The 19,686-nt window shown below is 41.8% G+C and overlaps 1 protein-coding gene across 17 annotated transcripts in view; it reads right to left on the reverse strand.

The window, feature by feature from the left end:
* CTNND2 (catenin delta 2) overlaps positions 1-19,686 on the reverse strand; it is a 717,568-nt gene that overhangs the window by 212,114 nt on the left and 485,768 nt on the right. The gene's annotated exons all lie outside the window — the stretch shown is intronic.

Here is a 19,686-nt window from a genome sequence, read left to right on the forward strand (position 1 = left end):
TCTCTGTGACAAACAGGACATGAGACGTAACGTCAAGCAGGGTCACTGTGAAAGGTCTCTCTAAAAAAGCACCTTTTTGAGATGCCTTCTAAACCTTAGAATGGAGAGAGTCAGCTACAGTTCTACTGAGAGCTCATTCCACAGAGTTGTTACCACTAGAAACGCCTGACCTGATAGATGACTTCCAGGCCTCCTTTGGAGTAGCTACCCAGAGGAGTACTTCCTGGGAGGATCTGGTGGAGTGGAGAGATGACCTTGGGGAAAAAAATGCTCTGACAAGTAGCATGGTCCCAAACTGTGGAGGGCTTTATACGTAAGCATCTAAACCTTGGAACTGATTGCAGCTTCAGCTTCAAGGGAAGCCCCATGTGGAGAACATTGCAGTAGTTAATTCGGGAGATGACCAGTGCAATGACCAGCATCCTGAGGACACAGTTGTTTAGGCAGAGGTGGTGTAGGGCACCAAATTTCATCTGGTTAAGAGCAGATCTGGACATGGTTGCAATGAGAGTCCCAAGGAAGAGCCAGATTACGAACTTGATCCCTAAAAGGGAGGGCAATGCCTTCCTGTCTAGGGATAATTCCTCCCCTCCAACCCGGATGCCTATTGGAAGACCCTCCTAGGAGCACAATGTCTGTCTTGTCCAGGTTCAGTTTCAGCCTCTTAGCCCTGGTCCATTCCTGAAGCCAGGCATCATTCAAGCTCTGGATGGCATCCACCACAGAGGTTGTAAAGGAGAGATAAAGTTGCGTGTCATCAGCATGTTGATGACAGCTTACTTCAGATCTCCTGATGACCTCCCCCAGAGGCTTAACATAGAGGTTAAAAAGTATTAGGGATATTAGCAACCCCTGGGGCACCCCACAATTGAAATGTTCAAACATGATTTAAACTTAGCCCAGTTTCCTCCATCATCACCTTGCTCACACAGTCATTGTAGAGTTCGATTCCTCTTGTATGTAGGCTCTTTACATGGGCAAGAATCTTGAAAACCCTAGATTCTTGCTTGTGTAGACTCTATAGGCCAGCAGGAATCTCTCCTATTCAGATTCAGGAATGACTGCATGAGCAATGTGAGGACAGAGAGGGGTGGCGTTAGGCAGTCCTCTCTAACCATCTTCAAATTAATTAACACTGGAAGAAGAATGTTTTTTATTTTATTGAAAGCTTTGGCTGAATTAAAAGTCCTCATTATTTCCTTCTTTCCTTTTTCCTTTCTGTCTGTTTTTTCAGTGTGGTTTTATATGACTATTTAGTGGTTCACCCCTATATATTCAATATCCTGAACACTAACCATGGCTCTTTTAGGATGGTAGTCTCTCAATCCCCCTCCACACAGCACAACTCAGAGAAGCTTCCAAGTTCTGGAAACTGAGAAAACATGCATTTTTCTTATCATGCCTAGAAAATAATCAGCTTCACTGAAATGAAGTCTATTATATAATCTACGATAGTAATGCTGTTCATCGCATGTGCTTGCAAGCAGGCCTTTGTTATTAGCGATCAGAGGGGCTTGATCACTCTGTGAGGCTGCTATTCATTATGGGGCCAAAATCAACCTCCGGAGTTTTTACATCCCTATGCCTGAAATGTGATTAGCATTTAGGACTTCGACAAAAAGCAGAAACAAAGCAAACAAACAAAACACCCGCCTTATAACTTTGTGCAATTTGCTTACATGCTCCTTACATATAATACACATTTCAGCCCAAATACAGTGGTGCCTCGGAACGGATTAACCTTCGCTATGCTGAAGCATTGTTGAACGGGGCAGGGATTTCCATTGGAACGCATTAAACATGGTTTAATGCGTTCCAAATGGGCCAAATACTCACCGTTCAGCGATGCTTCTTAATGGCCGGCAGCCATTTTCGCGCCCTCGCCTCGCTTAACGAGGGCGCGAAAACGCTGCGCGCGGCCATTTTGGGCCATTTCCGGGCTTCCGGCGGCCATTTTGGCTGCCGAACAGCTGATCGTCGGGCTTCATTTTACGAAGATCGGTAAGCGAAACGCTTACCGGTCTTCGCAAAGCGAATTTTGCCCTATTAGAAAAACGATGAGCGATCGCATTAGCGATCCGAAAAAACGGATCGCTATGCGATTTCGTCGTTATACGGTGCGCTCGTTAAGCGAGGCACCACTGTATTGAAATGCAAGGTAATTCATACTGATGATACTAAAGTACAACAACAGAAGCAACAAACATTAGGCTGGCCTGCAATCAACTCTCATATTCTAAATGACAGAAAAATCACACATGTTGTAAGATCTATAACAACAATACAATTTGTCATGTTTTATTCTAGATACCATTGTAGAGCAAAATGCACAAATAGGTACCTACTTCTTTAGCTCTTCCCTTCACCATTATCATCAACTATTAATGAATTTAAAATATTTTGCCATTGATTTTAACAAAGAAGCATGAGAATACTTACAGTGTCCATGGTTAATTCTTGAAGAACAAGAGGGAGTATGCAACAACAGCACAGATTTTAAAGCTGGCACAGAGAATGCTGTCCCAAAGTCTGGGTACAGTCCACATCAGTCCATTTTGACAGCTCTTAACTAGAGATGGGATTATTCATATTCATATAGAAATATCCCCATGCAGCATGACTTAATGAGGGTCCAGCCCCCAGGGACGGACTGTCCACCCACACACCCTGTGGTGGTGGCGGCAGCTCCGCTCATCCTTTCCACTCTAAATCTGGTACTGTTGAACGCCAGGTCTGTATCCAATAAACCCCAGGTGATCCATGATCTTATCCTGGAGGAGGATGCAGACCTGGCATGCATAACCGAGATGTGGATTAGTGGGGAGGGTGGCCCTCCCCTGGCTGTCATCTGCCCGCCTGGTTATGCTGTCCAGCACCAGGGCAGACTGGAGGGGCGGGGGGGGGAGTAGCCATTGTTTACGAATCCATCTTAGAGGTTACTAGGCACTCCTCAGTGGTAAAGCCAGGGCTAGAGGCACTCCACGTGTCGATTGGGGCTAGGGATGGTATTGGGTTTTTGCTGGGTTACCGCGCTTCCCGCGATCCAGCTACTTCTCTGCCAGAGCTGGCCGACTTTGTCTCCGCGGCATTGTTAGGATCCCCGAGGCTTTTGGTCTTGGGCGACTTCAACGTGAACATGGGGGCAGAGACTACTGGGCCAGCTCTTGAGTTCTTGGACCGCCCCCAGAGAGTGCAGCTTGGGGAGAGTGTCTCGGCTCTGTGGAGTCTCAATTGTGGGGTTCCACAGGGGTCGATCATCTCCCCAATGCTGTTCAACATCTATATGAGGCCGCTGGGAGGGGTCATCAGGGGATGTGGGGCTTCGTGTCATCAATATGCCAATGACACCCAGCTCTACATCTCCTTTTCACCTACTGCAGGTGATGCCGTCCTGTCTCTTCAGCGCTGCCTGGGGACCGTACTGGGATGGATGCAAGAGAATGGGCTGAGGCTGAACCCGGATAAGACGGAAGTTCTGAAGGTGGGTGGCCCCGTGGTGGGTGGCTTGGGGGACTCTCTCATGTTTGGGGGGGTGACCATGGCCACGAAGAGTGGGGTTCACAGCTTGGGCATACACCTGGACCAGACGCTCACCATGGAAACGCAGGTGGCGTTGGTAGTCCGCACTGCCTCTTTCCACCTCTGGCGGATTGCCCGGCTGCGGCCCTATCTCAACACAGGGGCACTCACCACCTTGGTACATGTGCTCATAATCTCAAGATTAGACCACTGTAACGCACTCTATGTGGAGCTGTCTTTGAGGCTGATGCGGAAAATTCAGGTGGTGCAGAATGCTGTGGCCAGACTCCTTACCGGAGTGAGAAAATGCCAACACATTTCTCCAACTCTGGCCGCATTGCATTGGCTGCCCATTCGTTTCTGCGTTGACTTCAAAGTTTTAATGCTTACTTATAATGCCCTAAACGGTTTAGGACCTCGATACTTGGCGGAATGCCTGCTCCCACCAAGGTCTACCTGGATCACCCGCGCGAGATGAGGCTGAGGAGCCTGACACCGAGAGAGGCCTGGAAGGAGAAGACAAGAAACCGGGCCTTCTCGGCGGTGGCTCCTCGCCTCTGGAACAACCTCCCTCCGGAGATTCACGCAGCCCCTATGCTGGGTGTCTTTAAAACCCAATTAAAAACATGGTTATACATCCAGGCCTTCCCTCCAGCCAATTCTTAAATTCTTTTTCTAATTTCCCTTATATTATTTTTTCTTTATTTCATTGTGATTGTTATTGAATGATTATGCACATTCTTGTATTTGTATTGTATTTTATTGTATTATTTTGTATTGGAAGCCGCCTAGAGTGGTCTGGTGGTCCAGACAGGCGAGGTACGAATCAAATCAAATCAAATCAAATCAAATCAAATCAAATAAATAAATAAAATCATGCCCTGAGCCCTGCTCTCTTCCTGCTTGGCTGACCACTCCAGACAGGGGGAGGAAGGACAAGTCTCCCTGCACAACTGCCAAGTAGCCAGCTGAGCAGGAAGAGAGTGGTTCTCTGGACACAACTGGAAGGATGAGCCGGACCAGCACCACAGCAGGACATGTGAGTGGATGGTCCAGCTCCGGGAGCTGGAGCCTTGTTAAATCCAGCTGCATGGGGATATTTGTATTCATATATTAATACCCCCATCTCTGCTCTTAACCTTTACTATGCACCTAACTCAGCCTTCTAAGCATCCTGGTGCCTCCTATACCTGCCAATGGCCCAGCCTTGAAGCCCTTTGCCTACAACAGTCTGGAGCTCCTCCCTGAACTCACAAACAAAATGCTTTACTCTCAGCTGCTGGTGATCAGAGGTAGATGGTTCCAAGGGAAGTGATGAGTTGAGTGGTAGATCTCTCTTTCTCTCTCTCTCTCTCTCTCTCTCTCTCTCTCTCTCTCACACACACACACACACACACACACACACACACACACACACACACACACACACACACACACACACACACACACACACACACAAAGTCTGCAGAGCAGAAACAGCACAGTCCATCTTAAATTAGATGGATTGGTATTGCTCAGTGATGGGGTTCATGCTTCCATGAAACTTACATGTAGGTGTCAAGCTGCCCTAATATCTTGTAATAATCCAAGGTGCCCAAACTGTTGGCCTGTACAGCTCTTTCTCACTTCCTCATCTATCTTGTTGCAACCACCAGCTGACTACTGAAAGGTGTGTATGAACAAGATGACATGATGTCAGCAGAGAGTCAATGTTCCATATAGATCACTAGTTGCCTTCAGATCTGTACTCCTTTCCTGGTAGCAAAACTCAAAAATGCTGGCTGTCTATATGAACTGCATAAACCTTTGAGTCTTACACAATTCACTCTTATTCAGGAGCTGATGTTAATTTGGATTTTAAACCTGTTGTCAGTACAGTTTGCTTCACATGAGAAGTGCAGAAATTAAACAATCCAACTGCACATTATTGATAGGAAAAGGAATAACAAAAGCATTAATAATATCACATGTTCAAATAGCTCAGTAACAAATGCTATTCGCTCTAAACAGATAAGAGGTATTAGTAGGTGTGACCAACAACCTCAAAAGTAGAAATGTAAATGAAAAAAGAAGTAAATGGCTAAAGAACTACTGTTAATAGAACAAAGGTAAAAATGAGAAAAGACATCAAAGCCAGAATATTACACAAGAATATTCAAAACAAAATAAGGGAGTCCAAAGAAAAATGGGCTCTAAACAACATACAAAAATAGAAAATCTAGGAAAGGTTCATTATTCCTTTAGTGTGCGTGAAAATATCAAGAAGGCAGTTCTAGGATTATTCATTAAAATTCCACAGTGTGTGTTACTGACTGATAAAACTACTTCTCTGATCAAGAGTAAAGTAAGAGCACAGAATGATTACATTTAAGTGCTGCTTGAACAAAATAAACCAATATAAATTGTACCAGATGTCTATAGGTAAAGGTAAAGGTTCCCCTTGGCATTTAGTCCAGTTGTGTCTGATTCTAGGGTGCGGTGCTCATCCCCGTCTACAAGCCATAGAGCCAGCCTTTGTCCATAGACAGTTTCCGTGGTCACGTGGCCAGCACGACTAGACATGGAACGCTGTTACCCTCCCACTGTGGTGGTACCTATTTATCTACTTGCATTTACATGCTTTCGAACTGATGGGTTGGCAGGAGCTGGGACAAGCGACAGGAGCTCACTCCATCATGTGGATTCAGTCTTATGACTGCTGGTCTTCTGACCTTGCAGCACAGAGGCTTCTGCAATTTAACCCGCAGCAGCACCACATCCCCCTACCCGATGTCTATACTGGACTGGAAATACAGAAATCTGGAATGCAATACAGCTAACCTGGCAAAGCTCTTAGACCTGAGTTTGTTTTTGCAGTAGTATTAAAGGTGATAGAAGGTAATGACTTTGATGTTTTAGTGAATCTTTTCTATCAAATGTACAGACCATTAATTATTTCTGAAATTTGTCTGAGCAACTTCCATCATATTATTCAAAAAAAGAAAATACAATGTTTGTAATGACTACAGAAGTATATTTTTTTTAAAAAAAAAGACAGAGGCTAGAAGAATAAATAAGGGCAGAAAACATGGAATATCTCTCCAGATGATTTCTAACTAGGTAAGGTAAATGTTCCCCTTGAGTGCTCATCCCTGTCTCCAAACCGTAGAGTAAGTGTCTGTCTGTAGACAGTTTCTGTGGTCATGTGGCCAGCACGACTAGACACAGAACGCATTTACATACTTTCGAACTGCTAGGTTGGCAAGAGCTGGGACAAGCGACGGGAACTCACTCCACTGCATGGATCTGATCTTAGGACTGCTGGTCTTCTGACCTTGCAGCACAGAGGCTTCTGGGGTTTAACATGCAGTGCCACCACGTCCCCTCTAACTAGGGAAACCCTATAACATATATAAGCAGCTGGGGAGACATCATTACATGAACATGGATATGAAAGCTTTCTTCATTGACTACTTGAAGAACTCTGACAATGTCCAACAAAGGCAAACTATTTTGGTAAACAAACCTTTTCATTCAGTGATATAACAAGAAACAAAAAGTATACATTATGTAGTCCATTGGTTCTTAACCTTGGGTTACTCAGGAGTTTTGGACTGCAACTCCCAGAAGCCTTCACCACCAGCTGTCCTGACTGGGGTTTCTGGGAGTTGCAGTTCAAAAGCATCCGAGTAACAAAGGTTAAGAACCACTGATGTAGTCCAGGTAAAATATATGGGAAAATGCAGAGAGCAGAAAAATGTGCTGTCTGCAGAACTTGTGAACACATGGAAAAGGTTGCAAAAAGGTTGCTTTGAATGCAACACAACATCACTGTGGAGTGCTACTGCATTGAAAGTCAAAACTGCCATGACAACCTATTGTAGAAAAGGACTCAGAAGAAAGAAGAGGAGGAAGAGGAAACACCTTTTGCATTAAAGCAGGATTTAATATGACAACATTCTTCAAATCCTACAGGTATGTGTTACATGAACAAACCAGAAAAAATGTATGTTACTCATACCAAGACAGACCCCTCGTCTTAGCAGCCCAGGACAACACCCAAACTATATACTGTAGTGCTTCAATAGGGCTTTCTTTCCACACATCTCTGTCTGTTGGCTGTGGCACACACTACTTTATGGAATTCGCATTTGGGAAAGAGTCCACAAAGTGTCAATAAATATAAGGACAACTATTGCTTAGTCTTGAGAAAAGGATGAAGAACATCCCTGCCCTTGGGATCAATGTGATCCATGGAAGGTGCACCTTTAGATCCAAGCCTCTGTAGCCCCTCTCATGCAGAAGAACAGACTGATCTCTTTCTTAGCTGGCAGCTTGCAGATATTCTATTAGATGTTAGATTAGATTTAGATTAGGCATCCTTCAGTCTCAAGAGACTATGGTAACATGCTCTGTATGCAGGACTTGGAACAGCATCTAGTGTGGCTAAGAAGGCCAATTTGAGAGTGACAATCCCTTCCACTTTGAAGACAAATACAATCTGTCCCCTGTCCAGCTCCCTGATTTTGCTGCTTTCGTGACTGCCTCTTTGCCTCGGCCTCCTGAGCAAGAGTCTCTTCTCTTTCTTAGCTGGCAGCTTGCAGATATTCTGTAGTGATGCTAAAAAAAACTGATTCTTAGTGCCCAGCTGAGAAAGACAGCTGTAACAGAATATAAACAGAGAGAGAACTTGTACCATAGAGATGGAAAGAAAGAAAGAAACAGACAAAGTGTGATACAAAGAAAATAGAGGGAAGGGGGAACAAAAAGAGAAAAAGCGAAGTGTGGAGTAGAAACAGACTACAAAAGAGAAGAGCTGGAAGAAAGAGGAAAGAGAAAGGAAAGGCAGGTAGCTGAGAAAGAATAGTCATGCAACTTAAAGTGCTCTAACCATCCCTGCCATTAACTTAAAAGAGACTCTCAAGCTTGACTTAGAATAGGGTTTAGAATTTCTCAGGGCATTTATTAATTAATTAAATTTCTACACTGTATCATCCAGTGTCATGCCACCTATACAACAGTTTGCTGTATAGAACACAAACATAGAAGAAACAGCCATTCCCCATCCAAATCACATAAATATAAAAAGGAGAACCACGTTCCTGATAACCCAAGATGGAGGTAATGGACACAAACTATAAACAATGCATAAGAATAAATAAAAATAAATAACAACAATTATAAAGGGTACATGTCCTGAAATGTCTTCCTGAAAAGCAATGTTTTCATTTACAAGTATTAGAAGGGCCTGGCACACCTCCACGGGCAGAGTGCTCCATGAGGACAGTGCCATCACTGAGAAGGCCTGGTTCCTAGTCATGGGCTTCCCGGCTTCCCTTGGGGTAGCTACTTACAACATCAAAGCCTGAGAGATAACAGTGGTATGGTGGTTGATCTCAGGGCTCCAATAGGTAATGAGGTCCAAAATGATTCAGGGTTTGCATGTTAGTATTACTACTTTTAATTTGGCATGAAAGCAAACTGACAGCCAGTACAGGTGTGCCAGGACTGGGGAAATATGACTGTCTCTTAAAATCCCCAAGATCAGCCCGCCTGCTGTGTTTTGCACCTGTTACAGCTTCTGTACCGCCTTCAAGGACAGCCCCATGAAGAGAATATTGCAATAACCAATCTTTGAGATTACGATTATCAAATATTGGTTGGTTGGCTGGTTGGCATTCAGCAATGATTTTCAAAAGGAAGCAATGCTCTTAAAAAGACAACAGAACAAGTTGTTACTAAAAAAACAACTTGCTCAACAAATGAGCAGCACTCTTCCTCTTCAAAGGCTAGGGCTGGAGAAATAAATATTTACTCTACCACCTCTAAGAAACAAGTTTGGAGTTCAGGCTTCAGGGAAAGAAAGTCTTCAAGTCAAGAATCCAGTACTTCTATAGTTTTTTTAAAAAAATACCTGTTTCAAAGCTATTATAAATACAGTTTAGATTCTACAGAAAGCCCTAATTAATGCTTCCTTGCAAGTGTAAAATATATCAAAGTAGTATCCTTAATTGAAATCTATAGCTAACAAGACCCATATATGTCCTTGCTTTGGTTCCTCTGAGAGGAAAACAAAGTCATCATTAAAGGCTAGTTCAAAAAAACTGTGTTGCTTTATCTCCATTATATATCAAATTTTATAATCACAAGATGGCAAACATAATTATTCTACAGATACAAATATCATATTTGCAACATAAACTTCACTAAACTAGTAGACAGTCATTTCCTATAAAAGGCAGAAGATCACATGGGCCTATATCTAGGGAACCCACCACACCTCAGAGTTCTCTTCCTTAACTTGCTCCAGTAATATTTTGTTCAATACAGTTTGAAACTACCAGTTTTTTTAGACTGTGTCTTATGTAGAAAAGAGAAGTCTTGAAAAAAAGCCAATCCTTCTCCCAGGTTTAAGCCAGAGGCATGGACTCCAGTGTGATCAGGTTCAAAATCATATTTCCATATTTTTTCGCTCCATAAGACGCAGTTGCCCCCCCCAAAAAAGTGGAGGGAAAATGTCTGTGTTTTATGGAGCGAATACTCCCCCCCACCCCATTGTTGCCTTCCCAGGCCTCTGGAGGCCTCAGAAGGCCCCACCCCACCCTCACTGACACCCTCGGAGGCTTCCCCGGCTTACAAAGCACTGGTACCCAGCTGCTTCTCCTTCCTCCTTCTGCGCACGCCCCGTCCACGGAGCTCCTCCAACCTCTGCACCCCACCCAGGGTGGTCGGTGATGCTTACTCATCAGTAGACCCACACCTCCTTCAGTGCTTACTTATGAGTAGACCCGTGCCTTTTGCAACCCTTACTCATGAGTAAGCCGGTGCTTTCGGCCTCACCGACACCCTCCTACTTTAATCGCCGCTGCTGAGGTCTTCTGGCCTGGGAGCCAAGCATGTAGAAATGGAGACTGCCTGCCCTTTGCAAAGATGGCATCTGTGGCTTCATTTAGGGTTGGGAAGCTGCAGCTGCCATCTTTGCAAAGGGCAGCCTGGATTCCCTTAAGGCAGGCTAAGGGAATCGAGGCTGCCCTTTGCAAAGATGGCAGCTGCAGCTTCCCTACCCTAAATGAAGCCACAACTGCCATCTTTGCAAAGGGCAGGCAGTCTCCATTTCTACATGTGTGGCTTGGAGGCCAGAAGACCTCAGCAGCGGCAATTAAAATTAAGATTATGGTGGCAGGGGGGGACCCCCGTGGTGCCTTCTGAAACTTCCGGAGGCTTGGGAAGGCAGCGATGGCGGCAGCAGGGGGACTCCCAGGAGGCTTCGGACCGGTAAGGTGCTGCTTTTTACTTTTTTAAAAAAATGTTCTGGGTGGGTTTTGGAGGGTAGGTTTGGGCTGGGGGGTATGTTTCTATGTTGCTTTGTTTTTTGGTGAGGTTTTTTTTTTTTTGCAATCCTAGTGTGGGACTTGCACTGTTTATTTATTTAATTGCCCACCCCTGATACAGAGGAATATTTTTCCTGTTTTCCTCTTCTAAAAATTATTGTCAGGTGCGTCTTATGGAGTGAAAAATACGGTAATTACACCCATTATGGCAGTCCACCTCTTCAACATGCCAGAAAAAGGATGTCTTGCATTTTGTTCTGTCTTGTGGAGTAGGAAGTGTATTTTATCAAAGTGAGCTCTTCCTCCTCCAAAAACCTATTGTGTAATCATAGCTTCATGTCAAGATACTAGATTAGGCAAACATGATAGAGATAGTAAAACAGTAGTTTTCCACACATGCTTTTTGTTTTGCCACTGTTCATTGGATGCAGGAGATATCAGTACAATCCCTGGAGCCTTTAGTTATATAGATCAGATAGCAGGAGATGGGAAAGAATCTCTGTGTGAGACCCTGGAGAGGTGGCTTGACTGGCAGCCCTAGTACACCACCTCTTAGAAAATGTACCTTACTTCAATTGCAGTGTTGAGAATCCCCCAGGCAGCTTGGCAAGCATCCAAGCTAGTGTAGGGATTCTGGAGAGTAGCATTCCACTGCATGTACAAGAGCAGATCAGGCTAGTAGTTTGTGGGGTAGCTTCCTGCAGGCTTTCTTAGGGAGTACAAGGTGGGCTGCCCAGCGCACCAAGCTCTGTTCTCCCAACATCCTGAAGCAGCTTTTAGTATGAGGTAGCCATCTCGTTCTGCATGATGAATGGGTTGGCTTGAAAAATAGGTTCCTATGATCTGTCCTACAGCCCTTCAACCCAGCACTATGCAGTGCTGTATAAGAGACCATTGCATGCTTGAACTTGCTTTATAGTCACTTTTACAGTATGCAGTTCAAAACAAAAGCAAAAGGACTTGCTCAAAGCCAACAACAATGTATCATAGAGAAAAAAAGTATGCAAAAAAGAAGCAACAAGGCAATAAAATATAAGCATTTTAAAAAACAAAGCAGCTGACAACAATACCGTATAAGACATAGCATTATAAGGTGTGCAGTCATTAAATGGATAGTTTTGTGCAGTATCAGAGGCATTTTATGTCTTTTTAAACTAATGTTCCTTTTAAACGTCTGTAAATAAATTCTATAGGTGGCAGATGCAGGTTGCCTTTATGTTTGTCTGACACACAGATACAGAATGTAGTTTTGCTTCTTTTCTGTATGATCAACCCACTGAACTTCCTTTAAAGAAACATATTCCAACAAATGCAATCCCAGTCCTATTTGCTGTGGGAAATTTAAAAAATTACTATGTGCCAGCACTTCTCAGCGAACAGTGTGGTCACATCCAGACATCATAATGAATCATGGTTTACTATGATAGGAATTAGCTGAAACAAGCTTTGATCTCATGAACTTGCCTTCTTTTCTTCTGTGCTGCAGCCACAGAATAGTTCAGCAGATTTTATTAAGTGCAGGTTTATTGTGCTTTTTTTCAACTAAGGTATAGTTTCACATCACAGGTTATGAAGCTGGTTTATTTCAATAAACAGTAGTTAAAGTAAACCACAGTTTAGGTGCTGGATGTAACAAAGTGCTATCAATCAAAAACAGGAACAAAAGCTTCCTATCTCCTCCTCTTGGCTACAGCAGATGTGCATGGGAGATCACAGTTTCCCATATCATTTGCCCACCACAGAGAACCATGGCTTATCATGATGTCACAAGGTGTTAATTTTTAAGTTTTATTTCAGATTTTTAATCTTACTTTTCTTCAGTATCCCAACTCTTCTGATGTTTGCAAATACATATGTAAAACAGCTGCCATGTAATAGCTAATCCACACAATCTGTAGATACATACAGTGGTGCCTCGCATAGCGACGATAATCGGTGCAGCAAAAATCGCTGCAAAGCGATTTCGTCGCTATGCGATATTAAAAAGCCCATAGGAATGCATTGAAACCCCTTCAATGTGTTCCTATGGGCTTCAGACTCACCTTTAAGTGAAAATCCTCCATACGGCGGCCATTTTCGCTGTCCGGTAAGCAAGGAATCCATCCCAGAAAACAGCGGGTGGCCATTTTTTTACCCGGCGGCCATTTTGGAACCACTGATCAGCTGTTAAAAAAGCATCTTTGCGATGATCGGTAAGCGAAACAGGGTACTGATCATCGCAAAGCGATTTTCCCCCATAGGGAACATCACAAAGCGATTGCAAAAAGTTAATCGCTATGCAATTTTCTCATTAAACATGGCGCCCATTAAGTGAGGCACCGCTGTACTTCTATTTACATCAGTGAAATATCTGGTTGTTCCAAAACACTCACACTGTTATCAAATGTAACAGCTGGTTGATGACCCATATAGTGAATATATTTGACTTCACAGAGGTATAGTAGCACCTCATGGAGGCTGCCTGATCCAAACTTTTAGGAAGTGGGACCCATCTCCTCCACTAACACACCATCTATGCAGAGAAAATTATAGCTGTAGTCACTGTGATTTGCAAAATATTAATGTGGGTAAGATATGGCTATTATCTACACTTAGCAGAATTCAAAATGGCCCTGTACAATAGATGGGATTGGTAATTTTGCAAGGAAATTCTGTTGGTTTTCATGAACTTTGTTTATTCCCCCCCTTTTGCAACTGTTCTTCACAATGGGTGTCTCTGTGCCATGCCACAGGATATTTTGGCTAGGACATTCAACTGCTGCTTCAGTGCACTGCCACATAAAAAGCTGTAGATGTTGCCTTGGCACAAATGGAGTGTGTATGGTGTCAACTTCATTTTAGCTCTCAGTGATGGAATAAGTACTGATAGATGCCTGAAAGCTGTACTAACTCAACAGCATAAGAGCACGAGATGGAACAAGAAATATATGCCCTGAAGGGAGAGAGAAAGATACAACAAAGAGCTGTTAATTGCAAAAAGGCTATTTTAAGGCTGCTGCTACCTCATTCTGCCAAATCTGTAAATCCTGAAGGATACGTTGGGCCAAAATGTGCATCTAGAGGACCACAGAGGTACCAAGAGAGCAGGAATCAGGAGGTCTCTTTCCTACCAACCCAATTTCAATCCACTCCATCTTTCTCTCACATCTAAGAGTTCTACACAATGGCTTGTTTTATTCTCTGTATATATTTTTTTAAACTAAGCAAATATGCCTAAGAGATGTTTGCAAAAATACCCATATAGGTTTAAGGCTCTGGTTGATTGTGTAATGACCTTGAATGCTGTTTTACAGTCAACAAACAACTCATGACGGATTACATAGGTACATTGTAAGACTTCCTCAGAAACATTTTATTCTATCTTAAAGCCATGTGTTGCTCTCTGTATTTTAATCTCATAATACTTTCATGCAATGAAGAAGATAATTGCGGTTTATAGTAACAAGTTCAATTTTTTTCCCTGCAAAAAAAAGGAAATAAGAACTTGCTTGGAAATATAACACACTGTTCTTTGTATAAAGTAATGCAAATGTTAGTTGTAATGGTCCACAAAGAATATGAGATATTTAGCTCCTTTCCCCTTAAAAACAGAACAAAATGTTGAACAAGGCCTTCTAACTGAAGGGCTTTGAAAGTAGTACATTAGCGATTTCTTTCTCTACATGATGGGAAATTAAATCCAGCAGAGGGAATGAAACATAACATAAACTTTCAAAACAAAAACCATGGGAGGAATCCCACAGAATATTTACACTGAAGTTTAGATTATTCAAAAACAGTTTCTGTGCTGCAATTTCTGAACAGCAAAAACACTGTGTTAAGGTACCTATTTGTCTTTATGTGTACTTTGCATTTAACTGACTTTACCATTAACAATGTTAAAAAAAACCCTGGCACTTTACAAAGTAAAATTGGTAGGCATATATAGACTAATTTACATAATCTAGAAGTAGGAAAAGGTGAATGGACAGGTATAGGTTTTCCTCTGTTTCCTAAAGTGCCTCAGAAAATTTCCAAACTACTGAAACTACACAGAACCCAGGAAAGTGGAATCCGTTGTTTGAGAAAAGATGTTGAACTAAATTTCTCATCACTGATCATAGGGTTTATGGGAAGGGGAACCCAATCTCAACTGGAGGGCCACAGTTTCCCCCAATAACATGAGCTATGACTCTCAAAGTATTCTCTCAGTTGCAATCGTTTAACTTACATTGCCAACACCTAGACTCAGTGCATATCCACCATTTTATTAATCCCAGCTATGATGAATAGCTGGGTTCTTCATTCCAGAATGTATTCACTCCTTCACCATTTTAAAAATAATCCTTTTTGCTCTTTTAACAAATTCTCCCAATTTTCTAGTATCTTTTGAATGTTACAGTTTACTAAAGTCTATACTTATGATGAGACCCAGTTAAACATTCTTCCATTTCTTGGACCTAAAAGAATGTAGTTTTCTCTTGTTATGTCACCAAAATACAGATATACAGATATTGATTTGCACCTTATATTGTTGCATATTTGAGGATTACATCCATCCATACTAACACTGATAACCTAATACACTACTTGGAAGTATTTATTTGACAAGGAGTAGTAATCCCAAGATATTTCACAGGTCACACTCTACAAGTCTGTGAAGCAACCAAGTTAACAGGATTAACTTGCAGGAAATATAACTAGAGAACCAAATTTGCATGCAATTAAAGGAAGACATTAGGTTTGTGACCTTAGCCACCAGTGCTATAATGTTAAATTAAAGGGTAAATGGGAGAAACTGAGAGTTGTCTAGCAAAGAAACAGATAACTGTATGATTAAGTGTTTTTAATAAAAAACAGCACCTCCACACGGAAACCTTTTCAAAGGTGACAGATTAGATAGCAGTTATAGAAGAACAGCCGTGCTTTGTTGGTCTCACTTGAAAACTGGAATTCTGAATGCTATACACTGAAGATTATACACCACAGCCCATCTCCCTTGATTTACAGGAGATGTGCAGTTCATGCCCTGAGGGGCATGGAATATGAGAGGAGAAAGTTTGTGGCCTGAGGGGCATAGAATAGGAGGAGAGAAAGAATCACAGCATCGTACAGCTGGATGGGATCTTCTGGGTGATGAAATCTAAAAGCAGAATTTCACAGCTGAAGTATCCACAGGAAATGGCCATCCAACCTATTTAGAAACCTCCAATTAAGGAAAATCCACCACTTTATGAGGTAGTCCACTCCACTGTCAAAAAGTTCTTAATATTAAGAAGTTTTTCCCAATCTTTAATCTAAATTTCCTTCCTCATTTTTGGAATCCATTTATTAATTTTTCCCTGTGGATCCTGTAAAAACCAAGTTTCCTCCACCTGCCACATGATAGCCCTTCAAATATTGGAAGATGGCTATCACATCATCTCTCAGTTTTCTCTTTTCCAAGATAAACATACCCAGCTCTATCAGTCACTCTTCATAGGGCTTGGTTTCCAGATTTTTAACCATCTTGTATGCCTTCCTCTGGAATGTTTCAGCTTATTTTTGTCCTTCATGAACTTGGGTGCATTGATGTAGGCACAAAACTTCTATTGATGTAGTCTTAGTTTTTTCAATGTACTGCATCATACTGTTATTTACTCATATTTAGCTTGTGGTCTATCAAAACTCCCTAGTTCCTTTCCAAGTACTGTCAAGCTTGATATCATCCATCCTATATTTCTGCATCTAATTTTTCTTGCTTCATGTAGAGCTTTACATATATCCCTGATGAAACTTCTTTCATTTGTCTTGACATAGTTTTGTGATCTGTTAAGAGACTGAATCCTGATTCTGTCTTCTGGAGCATTATCTATTTCTCCCATTTGGAAATCCGATGACCATCCCCTTAAAGCCTTCATCCAAATTATTTACAAAGACACTGAATAACACTAGGCCCAGGGCAGAGTCTTGCGGCACCCCACCTGTCATTTCTCTTCAGGATGACAATGAATCATTGGTGAGCTCTATCTGGGTGAGACAGCTACAAATCACTGAACAGCTGCACTGCTTAGTCCACATTTTATCAGCTTGCCCACATGTATAGTATGTAAGACCGTGTCAAAAGCTTAATGAAATCCAAATACACCAAATCCTCATTTCCCCCAACCTTGTGACTATTAAAAACAAATAAGATTACTCTGGCATAACTTGTTTTGGAGAAACCCATGCTGGTTTTTAGAAATCACTGTGTTCTTTTCTACATATTCATAGACTGACTCTTCAATGATCTTACACAAATGTTCATAGTAATTATGTCAAGCTGAACAGTCAGTAGTTGCCTAGATCTCCTCTTTCTATCTCTGAAGATGGAGATGGCATTTGTCTGCCTCCAGTCTTCAGAGACCTCACTTGCTCTCCAAGAATTTGCAAGGAATATAGACAGAGACTCTGAAATTACATCTGTACATACTTTTAGTACCCTTTGATGCATTTCATTTGGTCCTGCAGAACTGAATTCATTTAGTGTCACTAGATATTCTCATATGACCTTTTTATGTAACTTGGGAACCAGCCCCCTTGCTAGGTTGAACATTTTTTTCTTTCTGGGATAAGATGGAGGCAAAGTAGGTGCTGAGCTACTTGTCTTTTCCCTTTAATCTATTAGCATTTCTCCACCTCTTCATGCAGCACACCTCTTGATTCCTTGTTCTTCTTCCTGCTGAGCATAGCTGAACCCTCTACTTTTTCAGCTGTCTTCTATGTTGTGTTTTTTTCTAAGTTTAATTGATTAGAATATATGTATTTTCATTTTCATATTATTGTGATGTTTACGTGCTTATTATTTTATACTGGTTTTAGTGCTTTACTTTATTGTAAACCACTCAGAGTGGCCTTGGCAGACAGATAGGCAGTAAGTAAGTAAGTAAGTAAGTAAGTAAGTAAGTAAGTAAGTAAGTAAGTAAGTAAGTAAGTAAGTAAGTAAGTAAGTAAGTAAGTAAGTAAGTAAGTAAGTAAGTAAGTAAGTAAGTAAGTAATATTTTCTATTATTTTTAATCAAATTTTCAAGCCTGACCTTGCTCTGAGCTTTATAGATTGTAATCTTCTCCCTAAAAATATTAGCTACTTGGCGATTTCCCTCTCCTTTCACTTCTTATAAATGTCCCATTTAAATCTTAGCCCATCTGAAAGCTCTGTACTGTATGCAGCCAGCCTGGTTTCCTAGTTGCCTGCCACTTTTCTTTCTCATTAGAACTGTTTGTGACTGTGCCTTCTGCATCACACTTTGAAGTAACTCCCATCCACCACGAGCTCTCTTCTCTTTGACTATTTGTGACCATGAGATCTCACCCAGTATCTCCTTAAATTTACTAAAGCCATATTTCTTCAAAGTCCTGAGTGTGCATTATATTGCCCTAGAATTTCCTGTGTATAATGACTCATAAGAGGGCATGGTTGCTTCCTTTATGTTGACCCTGATGGCCTTTTCTTCCTTGCTATGAGGACCAGATGCAAGATGCCTGATCCCCTTGTTTTCCTGGATGTTTACGGCTGATGATGCAACCCACAGAGTCACTGGAGAGTCACAATCACATCAACCAATTAGGAGCATTGATGAGTTGTGAGAGGAGAGCTTGTGCTGTACTCTTTGGATAATTAAGTCTTCCCCACCTATTCCTAACTAAATCTGCCAACTATAGCACCCATCTTCAGTGGAGGAACAGACTTCTCAAAACTACCTCCCATTTTCCCATTGTATGATGCTATGGATTTCAGTCAGTCACTAGTTGATGGGACTATGGAGGACTTTTATGCACAGACTCATTGGTCCTGCTTAAGGAATACCTCACAGCAATTCACACCGTTACATATTTTCTGTCACAGCTTTCATGCAAGGCATTCAGGACACTGAACTGGATACATTTTGGGGATAAATGAGGGCTGATGTACTTCCCATGTGGTAATACGCCTAAGCGAATTTAAGATTACACTTGCAAGGCAAATGGCCAGTTTGGAAGCCATAATGACTGCTTCATTTTCAGGTGATGGAACAGATCCACAAAATAGCTGATGCCCACAAAATAGGCTCCACCATTCTACCACTCCAGTAGTTGTCCACTATGTGCGATGGGGGAGCCATCAAGTGGGAGGCAGGGCATTTGATGGGAGGATCTGTGCCATACGATCTTTCAAAGCTTGTAGTTGTAATAAATGAAATGTTAGTCTCCTTTATTCCATCAAAGATACTTTGTGCTGTGTCATTTTTCTCTCCTTCCTCTCTCCTACTGCTAGAAGTGCAATCAATTTCATAAAATGCCCAACCAATGAAGAACCAAGGCTTACGTGGATAAATGTAAAAGACCTCTACATTATTGATATAGGAAAACATTTCAAATAACATTCAAGTAGCTACAAATGTGTGATGTATACAGCAGATTTCCTCTATTTAGATATGTTCCAGCTACATGAATAAGTGCCTATACATATGTCACAGATGCTGGCTCCCCATACTATTATATCAACAGAAATAGTTACCAACTGAGATAGTTAAATGTGTATCACAGGGAAAATGACTAGGATAAACAGGCAAATCAACAAAGCAGTGTAAAGAAACAATGGTAAACAAAACAAGAAACACTACCCTAGTCTCAACAAGCTTCTAATGATTATGTGTGGGGTTGTTTTTTAAAAAAATAGAGGCCTCTTTTGATAATTAGCAGCCAATACAATATGAGGTACTAAAACAAGCAAACTTCAAAAATGTCTATCTACTTCATAGTTCCCTTTAATGTACCCAGTACTGTTCATTTTTGTCTCTTGTGCAGAAGATTTTCTTCAGCACAGCCAAGCTTTATTGTGACCAACCCATTATGCGTTTTAAGTAATACTAAGTCAGTAA

Source organism: Pogona vitticeps, chromosome 4 (assembly GCF_051106095.1).
Source record: "Pogona vitticeps strain Pit_001003342236 chromosome 4, PviZW2.1, whole genome shotgun sequence".
Taxonomy (NCBI): domain Eukaryota; kingdom Metazoa; phylum Chordata; class Lepidosauria; order Squamata; family Agamidae; genus Pogona; species Pogona vitticeps.